A 12,448-nucleotide genomic window follows, 5' to 3' on the forward strand; every position below is an offset into this window, starting at 1 on the left:
TGCCTTCATCTTTCCCGGTCAAAACCAGCACCTGGTAACTTATATACTTCTTTAAAAGACCTCTTTCTCATTTTGCAAATCTGTACACCAAGGATACAAGTGGACACATCCAAAAATCACATCATTATCACTGTCCATGGAACCTGGCCAAATTCCAATAGCAACATCACAATAACAGCAACTATAACAAAAGCTGCCATTCATTACCATTGTGCCCACAGCTCTTTACTGAGCACCGACTATGTGTCAGGCAGTGTTCTGGAAACCAAGATACAGCAGTGAACAAAACAGTAATAGTCAGAGCCCCTGAGGGTTACATTCTGCAAGGTAATGGCCTAGATACGTTATACAGGTTATTTCATGTAATATCCACAATGTGCAATGTCCCTGTGGAGTATTAGTATTACTGTTGTTATTCCTGTTTCAACAGATGAGGCAACTAAGGCCCAAAAAAGATAAAATAATTTGCCTGAGTTACCCTATCCAAAGTTTGTTTTCATTCATGTCAAAATGTAGACCAGACGCTTAAGATAAAGAGGTCACAGGAGGCAAACACAGCCCAGTGGAGAGGCGGCTGTCTTAGCCAGAGCCCTGAGGTGGGAAGGGGGCTCCAGGACCAGGAGCTCTGTTTTGGGGTACCGAGTTAAAGAGGGCCCCAGAGAGAAAGAAGACAGAACATTCAAGCCACAAAAACCAGAGGGCTGAAAAATTCAAGCATTTTAATTATATAACTTTTAAAACAAAGTACATAAAATTGCTCTAAAAAGAGAAACATCAAACAGCTCTAGTTTTAATCTGTTTTCCCTTTGCGACATAGTGCTTGATCTGAAAGGGAAAAATAGCTGATGTAATTAAAAGGGATGGATTGCATTACAATCTCAGTTTCAACTTCAATGATTAAAGTTTTTATAATGCATTTGGTATGATTAATGACTCACTGTGGGATTAATACAAGACTCAGCCTTAAAAATATGAACTTTAATACAGCAAACATAATTTGTTTTAAATAAGACAAGTTGACTCAATGAAGAAAATGTACTTGGCTTATAAACAACATAAATCTGTTCAAATATGGGGAACCCTAATTATTTTTAAACGAAGACTCCCAGGCAAAACCTTCTTTGGTTTGAATATTTGTTAGCTATTCTGATATTGGTTTCTAACTATGCAATTTGGATCTTAACTACTTAAACATACACAACTGTTCAGGTTTGTGAGTACAAATGTGGGGATATTTGTGATCGTAATATTTCAGTCTTTAATAAAATACCAAGTAAATTATGGGAAAGTCAAATCCCAATTTACAGCACAGTAGACAAGAAATTCATTTACTGAGCATGCTCGGACAAGGTATGTGCAAGAAGGCGTGAATAATAGTTTCGAGCCCTGCATCTGGCAGTGGGCCAGCCATGAAGATCAACACAGCCCATGGGGAATAGTTATCTTCAGATCCCATTACAAACTGAGTTTAAACATGTTACAGCTGCTAAAACTGGAAACTGTTCTCTCTATGCAGACTTACTAAAATAATATGTGGCTGCCAAATACCTGCTTCCCACTGTAATATTACAGTTAATGTTTATATAATAAAAAGCATAACTAAGCAGAAGAAGAGAGGAAAAAGCAATCCTGTTCATACTTGAATGTATTCTGTCTCATCTGTGAAGTCCCCAACATTCCCCTAATTGCTTTTATCTGCATAGTTCTGCCAGCGACTTCATTCCCTTCAATAGTGGCAGGTTGGGGATTTTTGTCCAGGAGCAAAATGCATTGAATATTTTAAATTAGGAAGAATATGTTAAATTGACTTTAATGAAAACATATTTTTATTGTTAGGACAGATAGGTTTGTTTTACTTTTGTTTGGTTGCCATGGGAACCCAAGGAGCATTGAAGCCTGGGTATTTCAATGGTTATTGTTTGTTGGTACCACCCTCTCCCCTCCAGCTCCACTCCCTAATTGAGATGGTGACACCATGAGGGGCTCCCTTCAGCATTACCTGAGGGTGGGGAAGGAGAGGAGAGGAAGCAGAGACCAACAGAATAACGTGGCCGCTGCACCAAGAGTCGCCACACTCCCACGGGTCCTGAGAGTCCTGAGCCAACCCAGCTTTCTAGATGGGTGCTAGGGAGATTTTAATTTCCTTATACAGTGTTGCAAGTTGAAGAGGCAGGGCAACATTTCTATTTCATTTCTTTTCCCTTTCTTTTTTTTTTTTTTTCTTCCCTTCACTCAACTTAGCAGCTGGCTGGACGGCAGCAATAAAAAATACATTTCACTTTGCTGGTCAAAGGCCTGAAGCCAGAAGCAGGAAATCTGGAATTAAATGTTTCTTGTATCTGGAAAGAGGCATGACTAAGGTAAAACTGAATCCAAACACAAACGCTGCTTGTTCAAGGCTTCCAGAGGGGGGGTGTGGGGGGGTGGTGTGTGTGTGTGTGTATGTGTGTATAAAGGTCAATTGAGTGATTTTTTTTTTTTCTTTCTAAATCACTGAAAGATAATTATAGTGGCTCAGGGAATAAAAGCTCCCAAAATAAAACAAGAAAGGCAGCAGCTAAAAGGAAACAAGTAGAAATATGACCAGCTAAACCCTGAAGAACAGCTCATGGTCTCTCACCCAGCTCACAAACAATCGCTGTTAATATAGTGATTTCCGTTTGGTGCAATTTTCACTGAATGTTTTTTCAGTTACCCTGTCATGGTACAACACAATTACTCCACAGGATATGATCTTATCATCTGATTATTAGAAGTTTTTACAGCACAAGAGGACGAAAGCTAGTATAGGTTTCTAAACATTTAAATGTTTAACGTACGTGTGATACCATTAAAAACAGGGTGGCCAACATAAGGTCAACACTGCCCAACGCAGGAAACATTGTATTGTATAAAGAATTTAGTATAATGCAAAATGACTGTGCCTTGCGGAAGATTATTCCTTAAATATTTGTAGTACAACAAAGATTTAATCAGCTTCTAAACTGTACAGATAAAAGCAAAAATGCATTCAGCCCCCGAGAACTCATTACACAGGAGAAATATTTTCAATGGGCTGCAACTCTTAAGAATGTGGTTTGGGTTTTTGATGGGTAGAAGTAATAGGGAAGAGAAGCAATATATTCATTAGGAAATCCAGAGAGATTCCCCGCCCCGCCCCACCCCGCCCCCGATCTAATGTAGTCTGAGGATTGAAAGCTAGGCAGATAAATGGGCCTCTACTATTACCCAGATTTCACATTTCAGATTAGCAAAATGCTTATTTACGATGCCATTAATGGATCTGAAAAAGGTAAGCCACTATGTATTAAAAAATAACATTTTTCCATAGGCATAAGATTTGTAGCAGCATGAGATTTTATTTTTCCCTAGGAATAATACGAGAACAACATTTTCCACCCCAAAGCAGAAACAGTAGGGGAGCCTTTTGCTATCATGGAGATTCTTATTAAATTCAGTCGCTGTGAAAAGCAAGATTTTTTTCTTCTTTCTCCTTTTATTTTCCTTAAATAAAGATGACTTACAATCAACCCAAGTTAAAATTAACAAATCAATGGCATTATAACCTTGATTTATTAGCATCTGAGCCACTAAATTATCATCATACAAGAAATTGCTGGTTTGAAAAGATTTCGGCTTTGTTAAATCTCAAGTTAAATAATGGTGCTCAGTATACTGGGGTTTTAGATCTGCCTCATCTGATATTATGAAAAATTCAATACATTTCTCTACAGCAGAAGTCAAGGGTCAGCAAATCTATTACTGTAATGTAAGTAATCCGGCAACCTGCCAACTCTTTCTCCCTTTTATTATTATTTTTAAACACGAAGGCAGATAATTTTATATTTACAAATTCTGAAATCCTCCAGGGCCTTGCCTCTCTTTCTCAACAAAAAGCAGCAGCCTCACATTCAAGAAATGTATATCGCACATGTCCTCATCATTTGCATTTCATACAAAAGAAGCAAAGACCTTCATCTTTATTAAGCAACATTCCCCTCCCCTCCTCATAGGCAGAGGAAGAATACTGTCAGATCTCATCAGAATGAGTGACCACTAATGTCTCCTGTATTGATTAATGCTTGCATGGGATGACTGAACTTTGGGGCCAAAACATTTAGCAAACAGTGCTTAAGAGGAGAAATGAGAATCTATCTATTTATAGAGCTTTGAAAAATGATATTATAATAATGTCTGGGACTGATTCAGTCTGAAGAGTAGGAGAAGCAGCAAGTCTTTAGGGTTGCGTTTGAACCTCAGACTCACCCAAGTTACTTCATAGGCACTTTTCTGCTATCAGATCAGTCAAAAATCCCAGGCCTAGAGATCTACCAGTGCCCTTGGAGCAGAATATTTTAGGGGCAGAGGGAAAAATGTTGGTGTATGTATCAGGCCACAAATGCTACTACTGCTATACTAAAAAACTATAGTACATTTTTCCATGTCAGTAGAAAGGAAATGATACATTGGTTCCACTGGGCTTCAGACCTGATATGATCCCAAATGGAGTCATTATACCTTCAAGTTGACTCCAGGGCTGATAAATTCTAAGGTTTGGCCGGACATTTCCCTTCTCAGCCAGAAACTGAAAATACACAACTTTGCTGTGAAGTGTGGGAAGCAATCTTTCACCAAATATGGAGCCAAGAGAGGCATATTTATTCTTTTTCAAAGGTAAAGTACACAAACTTGTTAAGGTTGCAGGAAATACGGTAAGTTCTAATCTCACATTCTGTTCACCTCCAGCTCAAGGTGTCAGACCATCACTCTAAAAATGGAGAAAGAGCATTAGCTGGGGTGGGGGGAAGCTAGGTACCAAAACTACAGTCTAATACACAAATGAGCTCTGTCAAGGTGAGGAGAAGTCAGAATGTTTCCTCAGGGAACACACACTGGTTGAATATAATAGTAATCGGGCTGCTCTTTCCTGTCCTTTTATAAGCCAAGCTCCATCTAAGACAAATGTGGGCTCTGGATGAAGATCTCTACCCTTTTACAGTGTGAGTTTCAGTGGAGCAGAAAAAACTGGTGTGCAGTGTGTGAGGAGCAAAGTGTCAGTAACAGAGAGAGATGAGAAAGAGGACTTCGGTGTCACCTTCCAACAGATGAAGATGTGAACTCAGAGCGTTCAACAGCAAACCATGGAAGGAGGTGCCATGCTCACAGGTAGGCCATGGAGAACAAGTCAATGGCAGGACCCACCTTAGCAAAGAAAACGGTGGGAGAACACGACATAGGTTCTGTGTCAGAGACTTAGGTTAAGCCACGAACTACCAAGGGTAGACTGTCCCGAGTTCTTTACAGAGGAAGGAGGTATAAAGAGCATCGTTTATGTTCTGCCCTAAGACACCAAAAAGGTATGCAGCCCCTTATTATTAACAACGAAACATGGCCACTTGTCTTCAGAGGAATCACTTCCTTAAGAGAATGATTAGTTTACCAGGGGCTTCATTTCTTACTCAGGGGGAAGCTAAAGATGAAGACCTTTTGAAGACACTGACAGTCTCCATTTGCCCCCTGGAAGTGGCAGGAGGGGTGTTTCTTAGGCCCATTGATGACTCTGAAACCTTCCAATAGTCGTGGAGTGACTGTGAACCTAACTAAGCAATGAAAGGAAAGACGTGTTGGGATCCATCAAGTCGGTGGCTTGACTCTCATGAAGGAGGGTCAGTGTGCAGAGGAAGGTCCAGGATGACAGGTCCCTGAACTGAAGTTATGTGGGCTGTGGGGGTAGGGGATGAGGTCAGAGGGTGGGGAAAGAAACTTCTGGTTGTCTTACATATTGATTAGGCATTACAGTATTAATAGCAGCTGAGTCATGTATTAAGTTCCTAATAACACCAGGCACTTTGTATACCTTATCATCAATTTGTTGAGGAGGAAACGGAGGTTAAGTGTGAAATAACTATTAAAGGACTAGTGAAAAGCATATAGCTATTGTGTGCCAAAGTTTGAGTTCAAATACGATCTGCCTCTCTGACCTGTCTTCATCTCAGCAAGGTAGCTGTATATCTTCAGAAATTATCTGAGAAGCACCAACACTGGGAAAATACCGAAATGATCACTCCTGGGTTAAGGGAAGTCCAAGCTCCTAAGGCAGAATCAGGGTGAGCACCCTCCTTTTCTCAGAGCCAGCAGACCTACAGAATACACACATGGCCATTCCACCGGCCATTCCACCAAGGGTCACGGCGGTCCCACAGGAGCAGCCCTATGGCTGCAGCACTGGCCACACTGCTCCTCGTACCCGTACGCCAGGATAACCACGCCACGACTCTCCGAAAGGTGGTAACCCTGGATGTATCCAGCACAACCTGATGTTAGACGGTAAGAGAAACGCGAGAATCACATCTCCCACGAACCCCAGCCTGCAGCACTTAGCTCTTACCCTGTCTGAGGCTCCCATGGCCTCCCCAGCTAGACTCAGTGCTCCTCGTGCTTTACTCCTGCAGTGCCTCCTTGCCTCTTCTACGAGGGTCTAGACTGGCGTTAGTCAGTCCCATAGCTTCCCAGGGAAGACCACACTGAAGAAAGTTGACATGGATTTAAGAAAGGCTGACTTTACATCCCAGGGATTAAAATATGTGCTCACAACAGAGGGCATGGATGGTAAATAGCAACCCAGGCTTCCACAATGCCCCAGCAAAGGTGGTAACAATTCTTAATTCAAAAACAATGACCGACTCAGAATCAAGTTGGATGGATCTGTTTCAAGGGCAGATGAACATTATTTCAAGAATAACAGACAAATAACACTACAGTATTTTCAACATGATGTGCACCACCTCTCCCCATGAAAGCAGGCAGTGTCCATCCGTAAAAGCAGATAAACAACTATTGCACTGAATTCCCATGTAAGTGAGATACCACAGGTTCCAGACTTCTGAAATGTTCAACAATCTCCCAAACATGTATCATTTTGATCCAACTTTGTAATAACTTGTACGAAAACAAAATGTTCCAAGAGGTTTTCAGTGGAAGAGTTAAGGATATATTTTAATGGTAAACAATTACATTCTTCTGTCATCTGATACTTTTTTTCCCCTTTCTTTTTTGGAAACATGCTTTCTGAATTTTCAATAGTGCCTTTGTGAAGGCATCTGTTACTCACATAATTGAAAAGATGTTTGTGCAGTGGCATGCTTGAGAATACAGTTATTTAATCTTAATGATAAAGCCCCGAGGACAGAAAATCATAAGTAGAAACCTCTTGTTATTTATCAAAAAGAAAAAGGGCTAAGACACCTAATCTATTCTCAAATTTAAATTCATGCTTGATGAAAACTATCAATAAAACCTGGAATCTGCAAAGTTTCTTAAATACTACAGTGAGGTTCAAAGGGGGTTGGGTGGGGGGAGTAGCAAGAAAATAAAAAGACAATAAAGGAACTTGACAAAGAAAAAACTGCTGTTTGGCAAGCCTTTTTTGGGTCAAACAAAGAACTTGCTGTAGTTCGTAGCATGACATACACACTTGATTAGTTTGTGCCTGAGGGTGTTTTTACACTCAACAGTGTAAACTCCAACTTCTAATAATTACAACTTGCATTTAGAGGCAAATTTAAGAATTTTTAAATAGAGATTTTTCAAAGGCTGTTGTTTATTCATTTTTTAAAAAACAGAAACCAGTTTTTCTACTCCAGGCCCTGGCTACGGTTTTGTTTTCCTTTTTAAAAGTTTCTTGAAAAATCCAGGCATTGGAAAGTTATCAGAGCATTTTAGGCATGTTGAGTGATACAGAGAGAGGCTCTAATTATGAAATTACCTGACCATCCTTTGGGGAGAAATTCTTTACTGATGAGAAGCTGCTCCAGGCATAAGGGCTTACATCCAGCCAATTCAGGTCCCTTATAAGAACAAGCCTGAGGGGGTATCATTGGAAAAGCAACAGCAATATCTCAACGCTGTGTCTTATAACAATTTGGGGGGATTGCTGGTTGCCGATAAAGGGTCTTCTGTGGGTGTGGGGAAAAGGGAGGTGAATGTCTGAGTGGCAGTGTTACAGAAGTGTTACCAACAGAGTGCCCCTAGGCCAGAGCCCCCATCACCAAGACAGTGTTTACAAAGAAGATGCCAAGTCCGAGACTGGCTGACCCTACATGGATGAGGATGGCGCACGCTCTCCCCACTGGACCTCAAGGCAAAAGAGACTGAACGGACGCTGAGAGGATAAACTGTAAGACCTGCCTTTGGTGCATCCAGCTTGGAAATTCAGCCTTAGAACTCTACTGACAGCCCCTTCCAGCACCTCATTCCCTACTTCTTTGTACACATATCCTAGAGGAAACTGTCCTTTTTGTTTGGATTTAATTCATTCAACCCCTAATTCTTGATATGTTCATGATGCTATACTGGGTGCACTGGTAAGTCTCAAGGAAAGTCTCAAGGAAAGCTAATACCACTTGGTCCTTGCCCTCAAATATAGTTTCTTTATTGTTTTTGAGTTCTACAACTGAATTATTTTAAGCAGTATATAGTGATCTACCTTAGATTCTAACCTAATCACTTTAAGATCCAGTTTATAAATTGGCACAGCCACTATGGAGAACAGTATGGAGGTTCCTAAAAAGACTACAAATAGAGCTACCATATGATCCAGCAATCCCACTCCTGGGCATACACCCAGAAGAAATCATATTTGAAAAGATACACGCACCCCAGTGCTCACTGCAGCACTATTTACAGCAGCTAAGACATGGAAGCAACCTAAATGTCCATCAACTGAGGAATGCATAAAGATGTACATACACACAATGGGATATGAGCCATAAAAAAGGATAAAATAATATTTTTTGCAACAACATGCATAAACCTAGAGATTATCATACATAGACCTAGAGATTATCATACTGAGTTAAGTCAGAGAACAACAAAAATCTTATGATATTAAATGTGGAACTTATTTTTTTACATGATGCAAATGTACTTATTTGCAAAACAGAAACAGACCTATAGGTACCAAAACAACTTATGGTTACCAAAGTGGAAACGTGGTGGGGAGGGATAAATCAAGGGCTTGGGATTAACATATACACACACTATTATATAAAGAATAATCAACAAGAACCTACTGTATAGCACAGGAAACTCAATGTTCTGAGATAACCTATACGAGAAAAAGAATGAATATGTGTATTTTTATAACTGAATTGCTCTGCTGTTTACCTGAAACCAACACAGCACTGCAAATCAACTATCAAGTACAAGTACTTCACTCAGTCGTGTCCGACTCTTTGAGACCCAGTGGACTGTAGCCCGCCAGGCTCCTCTGTCCATGGGATTCTCCAGGCAAGAATACTGGAGTGGGTTACCCCTTCTCCAGGGGATCTTCCCGACCCAGGAATCGAACCCGGGTCTCCTGCAATGGAGGCAGGTGCTTTAATCTCCGAGCCACCAGGGAAGCCCAAAACTATAAACTATAAATCAACTATACTTCAATACAAAAAAAAATTCAGTTCAAATTCTAGATTCCCCTGAAAGACTTTGTTCATTTCTTTTGGAAATTCTCTTCTTTCTTTGATCTCTATCACTTTGTGACTCAGCTGGTAAAGAATCTGCCTGCAATTCGGGAACACTGGGTTTGAACCCTGGGTTGGGAAGATCCCCTGGAGAAGGGAAAGGCTACCCACTCCAGTATTCTGGCCTGGAGAATTCCACAGACTGTAAAGTCCGTGGGGTCGCAAAGAGTCAGACACGACTGAGCGACTTTCACTGAACTTATTTGTATCTATTACAACTTACTTACATAAGGTTTTTATAGCCTTAAGTATTTAACTCTTTTTCATGTATGTATGGACTAGAAGTTCGATCATATGATAAGTAAGCCAAAGGTCACAGCACCTCCCAGTTCTAATGAGATGCCATACTGAGAGTTCTGAGGCTGAGCCTGGGTTCTTGGGGAGCATCATGTTCCCTTAACAGTCTCTTCCATGAATGTGGTAGCATGGGCACCTCCTCATTGTTTGCACCCCAATCTTGGTAGATGTTCAAAAAAACACCAATTGGCTCTTGAGGGCAGGAGCAAAGGAAAAAGACAGTCAATCAAATGGTAAATCTATCCCACCCAAGAAAAAGAAACTGGCCAATAGGAGAGGGCTTCTTACCAATTTCAAAAGTCACCTTAGGCACTGTTGATAGACTGACACTGCCCTCATCCCAAGAAATACTATATGCAACATCTGGAACAGCTTTGGATCTTCTGAGTGACACGAATGGGAGGCATTTACATGGGAGCAAGCCAAGCTGGTGAAAGCCCATAAACTGTGCTCTGAGGCTTGGATGAATGGAACAGGAAAACGTGACGTCAGAGGAGCTTTGCCAAGCGTATGAAGACCCATCACCGAGAAAATGGAGCATGTGGAATAAGTCAGCCCCAGAAGGTAAGGTAGAGTCGATGGGAAGCCACAGGTGTCTTGCTCAGTTTGAAGGCGAGGGTACAGATGAAGGGTGCCTTCCTTGCCCTCCCACTGAGGGCGTCTGAGCAGAGACTGGATGAGCTCAGTGCCAGCAGTCATTCAGTCCCTGCGGAACAGGGCAGCCCGCAGGCTACACTGCGCCTACAGGTGTGTTTAGTTTACATAAAATATTTTCAGAAATATTACAGCCAATATTTGTAAGTTGGGTGATTTCACATAAAAATTATCTCCAAGACATGGAAGGTCTGGAAGCACTGAGACTGCATCCTCCCAAGGCAGCGAGTGTCGGCTGATCCCACCAGGCCTCCCTGGCTGGGCTGTGCGTACCCGTTTCCTGCTGCCCAGCCTGGGCTGCCTGTGCTCACCATGCTACCTGCCCCCATCAACACGTGAGCTTGTGACCACGGATGTGGAGCGTTGCTGCTCCAGGGACCCTGGATTTCCTATTTCTGACTGACATATTTGTAAAATACCATAGAAAGGAACTGGATCTTCCTTGTAGCTCAGACAGTGAAGAATCTGCCTGCAATGCAGGAGACCTGGGTTCCATCCCTGGGTTGGGAAGATCTCCTGGAAAAGGGAATGGCAACCCACTCCAGTATTCTTGCGTGGAGAATCGCATGGATAGAGGAGCCTGGCGAGCCACAGTCCATGGGGTCGCAAAGAGTTGGACATGACTGAGCGACTAACACTTTAGAAAAGAATTAGCAGGAAACGAAAATTTTAAAAGACATACAACATGCATAGCCTCATTTTTAAAAAAATTAGACACACACAAAATTATGCTGGTAAATTGCTCTGTAAGTGTCTCAATGCTTATTCATTGCTGCCCTGTTCACAGGAGAACCTCACTTGAGTAACACTGTCTAGAGGATTGCTAGAGGCTGCCTCAGATCTGTGCAGCCTGCCTGTGGCCTTCGGAACTGCGTACTGATTAACTTCAAGGGCATCAAAATGAGCAAGAACATCCCACATCTTGTCCTAGACATGAAGAGAACTGTAACTCCCCTTCCCTTGGCTTTTTCCCACAATATTACTAGCTGAGTTCCTTAGAACCTGATGTATTTTTGGCATTTTACCTTAAAACACATTTCTTAACTCAAAATGTGAACCTCCCACGCCCTGGGTTCCACCTTCTGAGAGAAAAAGGCCAAAGCCGCAGCTCACTGTCACTTGGGCTCTGGCCAAATGCATGGGGCTTGGGTGCAGCTCATAATCCCCCCACCCCTCCAACAAGTAACTGCAAAGGAAGCCAGCGGCATGATAGTCTCACCCAAGGAATGCTTATGGGCAAAGCAAAAGGGTAGAGTTGGAAATTGGGCATTACGTATGCAAGAAGATGAGGCATAATTGTTCATTTCCCCCACAAATACATTTGTTTATGATTTTGATTTTCTAAGTACTCAGAAAAGCACATCATAAAGTACTTCTGTCTTAATGCTCCTTTTAAAATCCCTAGTAACAGCTTCATGTGCTCCATAGAAACAGACCATGTAATTTATTCAGGAAAATTAAAACCAGTAATCTGGTATTCTGTGTAAAGACTTTCCCCCCGTGCATGTGCTTAAAAAACATTAAAAGAAAAAGAAAACAAATCTGCATGTGAAAACAGCCTTTAAAATGAATTACTACGCCAGAAAATCAAGCTAAGAGAACTCTGTTAAGGTAACTATTTTCCTTTCTTGTTGCCTTACTGATAAAAGAAACTGATTTGGGGCATCTTAAATAAAGAGTTGGACAAGAAAGAAAATGTTCCGCCTAGAAGTGTCTTGCACTGGAGGAGGTGGGTATTTTTCTTTGCACTGTAATCTGCAGTAACTTTATCTATAAATCCTGAACAAGAAGTGTCTAGAATAACCACACTTCATAAGCTTTGCTGAGTTGAGATATCTACACGGCAAGTCTTTCGATGGGGAAACATTAATGCTTTTTATATTAGTGATCATCTGTAACACGAGCAATTAAGTACAATACTAATGGACTGTGGCCAGGAACCTGTTACTAATATTAAAAACTGACAGAGATGAATAGGT

The 12,448-nt window shown here is 41.4% G+C and overlaps 1 protein-coding gene across 2 annotated transcripts in view; it reads right to left on the reverse strand.

The window, feature by feature from the left end:
* Nucleotides 1-12,448, reverse strand: part of ARID5B (AT-rich interaction domain 5B) — a 192,403-nt gene that overhangs the window by 9,580 nt on the left and 170,375 nt on the right. The window lies entirely within an intron of this gene.

The sequence above is a fragment of the Bos mutus genome, chromosome 28 (assembly GCF_027580195.1).
Source record: "Bos mutus isolate GX-2022 chromosome 28, NWIPB_WYAK_1.1, whole genome shotgun sequence".
NCBI classification, from domain to species: domain Eukaryota; kingdom Metazoa; phylum Chordata; class Mammalia; order Artiodactyla; family Bovidae; genus Bos; species Bos mutus.